This window comes from Salvelinus sp. IW2-2015, unplaced genomic scaffold (genome assembly GCF_002910315.2).
Source record: "Salvelinus sp. IW2-2015 unplaced genomic scaffold, ASM291031v2 Un_scaffold1613, whole genome shotgun sequence".
Lineage (NCBI taxonomy): Eukaryota > Metazoa > Chordata > Actinopteri > Salmoniformes > Salmonidae > Salvelinus > Salvelinus sp. IW2-2015.
This window is the reverse complement of record NW_019943032.1, coordinates 149,514-157,008: the sequence shown is the minus strand read 5'-3', so window position 1 is coordinate 157,008 and position 7,495 is coordinate 149,514. Positions and strand designations below refer to the sequence as shown.

General features: G+C 48.9%; 1 pseudogene; it reads right to left on the bottom strand.

The window, feature by feature from the left end:
• Positions 1-376: 376 nt before the first annotated feature.
• The window catches only part of LOC112071426 (vesicle-associated membrane protein-associated protein A-like), a 9,145-nt pseudogene continuing 2,026 nt past the window's right edge, over positions 377-7,495 (bottom strand).

Below are 7,495 nucleotides of genomic sequence, written 5' to 3'. Positions count from 1 at the left end.
TGGAGGTTAGGACCAGGCTACTATATCCTGGCCTGGGCTGAGGACTGGAGGTTTAGGACCAGGCCTACTGTATCCTGGCCTGGGGCTGAGGACTGGAGGTTAGAACCAGGCTACTATATCCTGGCCTGGGGCTGAGGACTGGAGGTTAGGACCAGGCTACTGTATCCTGGCCTTGGGCTGAGGACTGGAGGTTAGGACCAGGCTACTATATCCTGGCCTGGGCCTGAGGACTGGAGGTTAGGTTAGGACCAGGCTACTGTAGACCTGGGCTCAATTAGTATTGTCTCTTATCAAAAGTAGTGCACTACATAGGGGATAGTGTGCCGTTTGGGATGCAGTGGTAAACTGTTCTCCATGTTGATTGGTAGTGTACTACTTCCTGTATGTTCTAAATAGCAGCCTATTCCATGTATAGTGCACTAACTTTTTACCAGGGTACCTAGGGCATTACAGGGCCTATAAGAGCTTTGGTCAAAAGTAGTGCACTATATAGGGAATAGGGTGTCATTTAGGACACAACCCATCATATCCCTCCACAATCCTGTCCGTCCATCAAAGAACAGAAACACACAAACAAGGAGCAATCTTTCTCCTTCCCTCCGTGTGTTTGTGTGTGTGTGTGTGTGTGTACACCAGCCACGTGTGAGACCTGGTACTTCTGATGCTGTACGGACACAGACAGACAGACGGAGGTTCACAGCACTACTTCTGATATGGCTAAAGTCAACAGAAATAAATCTTCGTTTAGTCAGTTCCATCCAGGCCTTTTGATTCCGGAGCTGAGGGGTTGTCGTGGGATACGGCAGGCGTTGTGCGTCTCCCGGGACGCAACGTCCCAAATGACACCCTATTCCCTATGTAGTGCACTACTGTTTGACCAGAGCCCTATTCCCTATYTAGTGCACTACTGTTTGACCAGAGCCCTTATAGGACTCATCCGTATGAGGGCCCTGGTCAAGGTGAATGGGGTGCCATTTCAGAGCCAGGCCCCAGTCTACAAGATAAACTTCCCCACGAAGAAGCCGATGAAGATGGCTGCTATGACGACGAGGAGGGAGGGCAGGGACGCTGCGGTGGTGTGATAAATGTGTGCTGGTGCATCATGGAGGAGGAGGAGGAGGAGCCTGTCTGATTTGATGTCATGTGATCGGAATGCTGGGCAGCCCTTCTCATTCTCACGCCGTCGTCCTGGAAACGAAAAGAGAGGGGGGGGGGGGGGCGATGACACATCAAATACCACATTATAGAACTAGAGATAAATAGTAGTTGTTCTCTTTTACAAACAAATTGTCGCAGACAAACCTTGTGTCTGGTTCTCCTTAAAAAAGACCGATAAATTGGTTGGTACCGATTGTTCATCTACGACCCTTAACTTGAGTTGCTTGTTTAGACACAGAGGTCAAGGTATTTTCTAACAGTGAGGTTTCTGTACAGAACAACTAGTTGTCTGTTGTCCATCTACAGCCCCTAACCTACAGACCAGTCTGTTGTCCATCTACAGCCCCTAACCTACAGACCAGTCTGTTGTCCATCTACAGCCCTAACCTACAGACCAGTCTGTTGTCCATCTACAGCCCCTAACCTACAGACCAGTCTGTTGTCCATCTACAACCCCTAACCTACAGACCAGTCTGTTGTCCATCTACAACCCCTAACCTACAGACCAGTCTGTTGTCCATCTACAGCCCCTAACCTACAGACCAGTCTTTGTCCATCTACAGCCCCTAACCTACAGACCAGTCTGTTGTCCATCTACAACCCCTAACCTACAGACCAGTCTGTTGTCCATCTACAACCCCTAACCTACAGACCAGTCTGTTGTCCATCTACAACCCCTAACCTACAGACCAGTCTGTTGTCCATCTACAACCCCTAACCTACAGACCAGTCTGTTGTCCATCTACAGCCCCTAACCTACAGACCAGTCTGTTGTCCATCTACAGCCCCTAACCTACAGACCAGTCTGTTGTCCATCTACAGCCCCTAACCTACAGACCAGTCTGTTGTCCATCTACAGCCCCTAACCTACAGACCAGTCTGTTGTCCATCTACAGCCCCTAACCTACAGACCAGTCTGATTGTCCATCACAGCCCCTAACCTACAGACCAGTCTGTTGTCCACTACAGCCCCTAACCTACAGACCAGTCTGTTGTCCATCTACAGCCCCTAACCTACAGACACCTACAGTCTGTTGTCCATCTACAGCCCCTACCTACAGACCAGTCTGTTGTCCATCTACAACCCCTAAACCTACAGACACCTACAGTCTGTTGTCCATCTACAGCCCCTAACCTACAGACCAGTCTGTTGTCCATCTACAACCCTAACTACAGACCAGTCTGTTGTCCATCTACAACCCCTAACCTACAGACCAGTCTGTTGTCCATCTACAGCCCCTAACCTACAGACCAGTCTGTTGTCCATCTACAGCCCCTAACCTACAGACCAGTCTGTTGTCCATCTACAGCCCTAACCTACAGACCAGTCTGTTGTCCATCTACAGCCCCTAACCTACAGACCAGTCTGTTGTCCATCTACAACCCCTAACCTACAGACCAGTCTGTTGTCCATCTACAGCCCCTAACCTACAGACCAGTCTGTTGTCACTCTACAACCCCTAACCTACAGACCAGTCTGTTGTCCATCTACAACCCCTAACCTACAGACATTTTGCATCTACAACCCCTAACCTACAGACAGTCTGTTGTCCATCTACAACCCTAACCTACAGACCAGTCTGTTGTCCATCTACAACCCCTAACCTACAGACCAGTCTGTTGTTCCATCTACACCCCTAACCTACAGACCAGTCTTTGTCCATCTACAGCCCCTAACCTACAGACCAGTCTTGTTGTCCATCTACAACCCCTAACCTACAGACCATCCTGTTGTCCATCTACAACCCCTAACCTACAGACCAGTCGTTTGTCCATCTACAACCCCTAACCTACAGACCAGTCTGTTGTCCATCTACAACCCCTAACCTACAGACCAGTCTGTTGTCCATCTACAACCCCTAACCTACAGACCAGTCTGTTGTCCATCTACAACCCCTAACCTACAGACCAGTCTGTTGTCCATCTACAGCCCTAACCTACAGACCAGTCTGTTTGTCCATCTACAGCCCCTAACCTACAGACCAGTCTGTTGTCACATCTACAACCCCTAACCTACAGACCAGTCTGTTGTCCAGCTACAGCCCCTAACCTACAGACACCTACAGTCTGTTGTCCATCTACAGCCCCTAACCTACAGACCAGTCTGTTGTCTATCTACAGCCCCTAACCTACAGACACCTACAGTCTGTTGTCCATCTACAGCCCCTAACCTACAGACCAGTCTGTTGTCCATTCTACAACCCCTAACCTACAGACCAGTCTGTTGTCCATCTACAACCCTAACCTACAGACCAGTCTGTTGTCCATCTACAGCCCCTAACCTACAGACACTCGTCGTTGTTCCATCTACAAGCCCCTAACCTACAGGACCAGTCTGTTGTCCATCTACAACCCTCTAACCTACAGACACTACAGTCTGTTGTCCATCTACAGCCCCTAACTACAGACCAGTCTGTTGTCCATCTACAACCCCTAACCTACAGCACACAGTCTGTTGTCCATCTACAGCCCCTAACACTACAGACCAGTCTGTTGTCCATTCTACAGCCCCTAACCTACAGACCAGTCTGTTGTCCATCTACACCCCTAACCTACGACCAGTCTTTGATCTACAAGCCCCTACCTACAGACCAGTCTGTTGTCCATCTACAGCCCCTAACCTACAGACCAGTCTGTTGTCCATCTACAAGCCCCTAACCTACAGACCAGGTCTGTTGTCCATCTACAGCCCCTAACCTACAGACCAGTCTGTTGTCCATCTACACAGCCCTAACCTACAGACCAGTCTGTGTCCATCTACACCCCTAACCTACAGACCAGTCTGTTGTCCATCTACAGCCCCTAACCTACAGGACCAGTCTGTTGTCCATCTACAGCCCCTAACCTACAGACCAGTCTGTTGTCCATCTACAACCCCTAACCTACAGACCAGTCTGTTGTCCATCTACAACCCCTAACCTACAGACCAGTCTGTTGTCCATCTACAACCCCTAACCTACAGACCAGTCTGTTGCTCCATCTACAACCCCTAACCTAACAAGACCAGTCTGTTGTCCATCTACACCCCTAACCTACAGACCAGTCTGTTGGTCCATCTACAACCCCTAACCTACAGACCAGTCTGTTGTCACATCTACCAAGCCCCTAACCTACAGACCAGTCTGTTGTCCATCTACAGCCCCTAACCTACAGACCAGTCTGTTGTTCCATCTACAGCCCTAACCTACAGACCAGTCTGTTGTCCATCTACAGCCCCTAACCTACAGACACCCAGTCTGTTAGTCATTCTACAGCCCCTAACCTACAGACCAGTCTGTTGTCCATCTACAACCCCTAACCTACAGACAGTCTGTTGTCCATCTACACCCCCTAACCTACAGACCAGTCTGTTGTCCATCTACAAACCCCTAACTACAGACCAGTCTGTTGTAACCAGTCTCGTTGTCCATCACCCCCTAACTACAGACACCTACAGACTAACCTTGAGTTGTCTGTTTCCTCGGTCAGTTTGCCACATCTCAGCCTGCAGTCTCCTGCACTCCTCTTGATAGGCTTCGTTCATCTCCGAGTCGTCCCATGGAGGCGACTGATGACCGTCTTCGCCGCCGCCAGTCGCCACGGAGGCCGTCCGCCGCCTAGCGACGAGTTCTGCACGGGCGCCGCAACGTCGCTGCTTCCCTTCCACGTCTATTCGGGAAGCCAAGTGAAACCAGATTAGAAACCACTAGGGTGCTGTATTAGTCGCTCATTTACCATCTGGTTCAGTACACCCTGTGCCCATAGGGTCAAAACTGGCACCTACGAGGGGACAGGGGTTCATTTGGACGTTCCAAGCCCGAGGCACTATTCTGCAGACATGGAGAACATTTAAGAAAACCACTAAACATAAACCAGCAGCCAGCCAAACAGTAGGGTGTAAAATTCAACCAGACAAGCGACTTCACCGGCAGATAGGCTGCCTGAGAGAAAACAGGATGGGATGAGCGAAACACACACTCTGGAACACTTGAGTACACAGGAAGAGTTTGTAATTGAGCCTTTTTAGGTTTTTAAACTACTGCTGACAGTGCTGCTAAAATCTGTCTTGTCTACATCCTCACAATACTCTGCGGCATCTTTCTGACTTTAAACCTTCAGAGCTGGGGGCTGTCGTGCAACCCCTGTAGATCACTCCTGTTGCAAATCACTGCCTGGCGGAGTGTAGGGCGAGTAGACCTAGGACCAGTTGACTGCTGAAGGGGGTACGAACTCTCGCACCACGCCCAGGGGTAGGAAGTGGCGCCGGGGGAGGCAGGCGAGACCCCCTCCATAGCCTGGCTCCCTGAGAACATGCGACATATCTGAACACCAAACGTGCACGTGGTGTGGCCAGGAGAGTGGTAGTAACCCTCTGCCCTCTGGTGAGAAAGGAACCTATCTCCTTGAACCTGATCTCCTTGTGCGTCCATGTCCCTGGCTGGAAGTGACGCTGGAGGTGGAGAGGAGGAGAGCACGGAGGGGTGAGAGGGAGAGAGTCAGAGAGACCGGATAGGTGGAAAGGAGGAGGAGGGTATAACGGCGATGAGTAGGGTTGGATGTGAGAGGGGAGCAGAGAAACGCATGATAGTGTGACGGTAGTGACGGTAGGTGAATGCGATGTGGAGAGTGATCATGTGTAGTGGTGAACGATATAGACGCTGTAAGCTAGTCGAAGTGTAAAACCATGGATGTAGGAGGGAGATGAGGATACCATAGCTCTGTGGAAAGGGAGAATGGTGCAGAAAAGACAAATAAGTGTGTGTAGCTTGCGGTGAAGACGTAGACCGCCTGTGTGTGACCCCATCGGTGTGGTAGGGGACTGAGAACATTGGACACTGATGATGAGCGAGAGAGACCTTTGTGGTGGTGGAGAGGGAGGAGTGAGAGCTTTATATTCACATAGTACCTCTCAAAGTGGGTAATCTTTTATTTAGTGTAGATATTGGGCATGTCGTGTTAATATATGACACCTGAATCAAGTCGCTACTCCTGGTATGATTAGTATATAGATGTGGATGATAGATATCGCGTTACAGATTAGTTCGTGTAGTCTGAAACACTCAGAATCATATAACTATGTGAATGTCGTCGATAATTCTGTGAGTATCTCGTCGCTAAACAGCTGGTCCAAGGTGAAGTACTGTAGTACCATGCGTGAATGGTTCTGACTCTGGACCTTGCTTAAGTACTGATGTGGCCACCAGCTGTGCACTTGTTACAATACTAGTGGTAGAGGGTCTCACACCAGCTCGATGAGAATTAATTCCTAAAGACTGATATATGTGATACTACTTCTAGCTTCTCACAGTGTCTTGGCCTAGAGTGGTGTCCAGCGCTACCCTACGCGCTTAGCTACTATAAGGAATGTGTAAACTTCGTCCTCTCTTGTGGCATCCCGTACGGTCGTGCTGTGTGTGGATTTCGGAGCTCAGCCAGAGAATCTTAAAACATTCTGACTTGTGTGGTGCCTCCTACTAATAGCTTTGACAGAGATTATAACTATCTAGTAGGAAAAATATGACAATCTCGAACAATTCAATTCCAACTCTCATTCAAAGATCTAACAGTTACAATGGTTATTGAGTTCTACGATAAACAAAATCTTTGCAGTATCTTTGTCCTCACGATCACGCTTGTGTTCTCGCTCTAAAGGCAAAGTGTTTTACCCCTCAACTATCTGTCGTGTCGCATGGACTCCCCAGCGTCTACTCTTGGGGTGGTTCTTAGTGGCTAATTGTCGTCATGCGTCGAGTGTCACGGCTCGCATTAATCTATTATTCACCGCACAATTTTTTAAAAACTCATAAGAGATAGTGATTGATAGTATCCCACTCTCCAGACCCTACGCGCAATTTCTTGGTTGTACCTGGGGTCTATTCGCATTACATTGGAACGATCTGTTATAACCGGGCAGAGTTTTGCCTATAAGACACTTTTTATGCATCAGCCTGACCTCTCATGCCGTCTCGATGAGATGAGGATGAAAACCTGTTGAGTCAGTTAACTACAACGTAAATAATGACACCTCCGGTTCTCTCCTCTGATTGCGACGCAAAAGATAGCACAACTTTACACTACCATCTGTCCCGCTATTCAGAGGAGCAGGTCGAATACACATCTGCTAGCTATAGCGATGAGGCCATGTGAGAATCGATCGAGGTTCTTTGATCATTTCCACGTGGAGGAGAGGAGACCAATTACATTGTGAGCCAATGATTTGTATTCATATCTCTTAGACTACTAACTTACCCATAGCTGGACTTGTGCAGCAGCAAGTCACAAAACACCCTACTAACGGCTTCGAAGCGCTGGAATATAATTGAGTATGGATAGTATCGTCTTATAGCGGCTCTCAAAA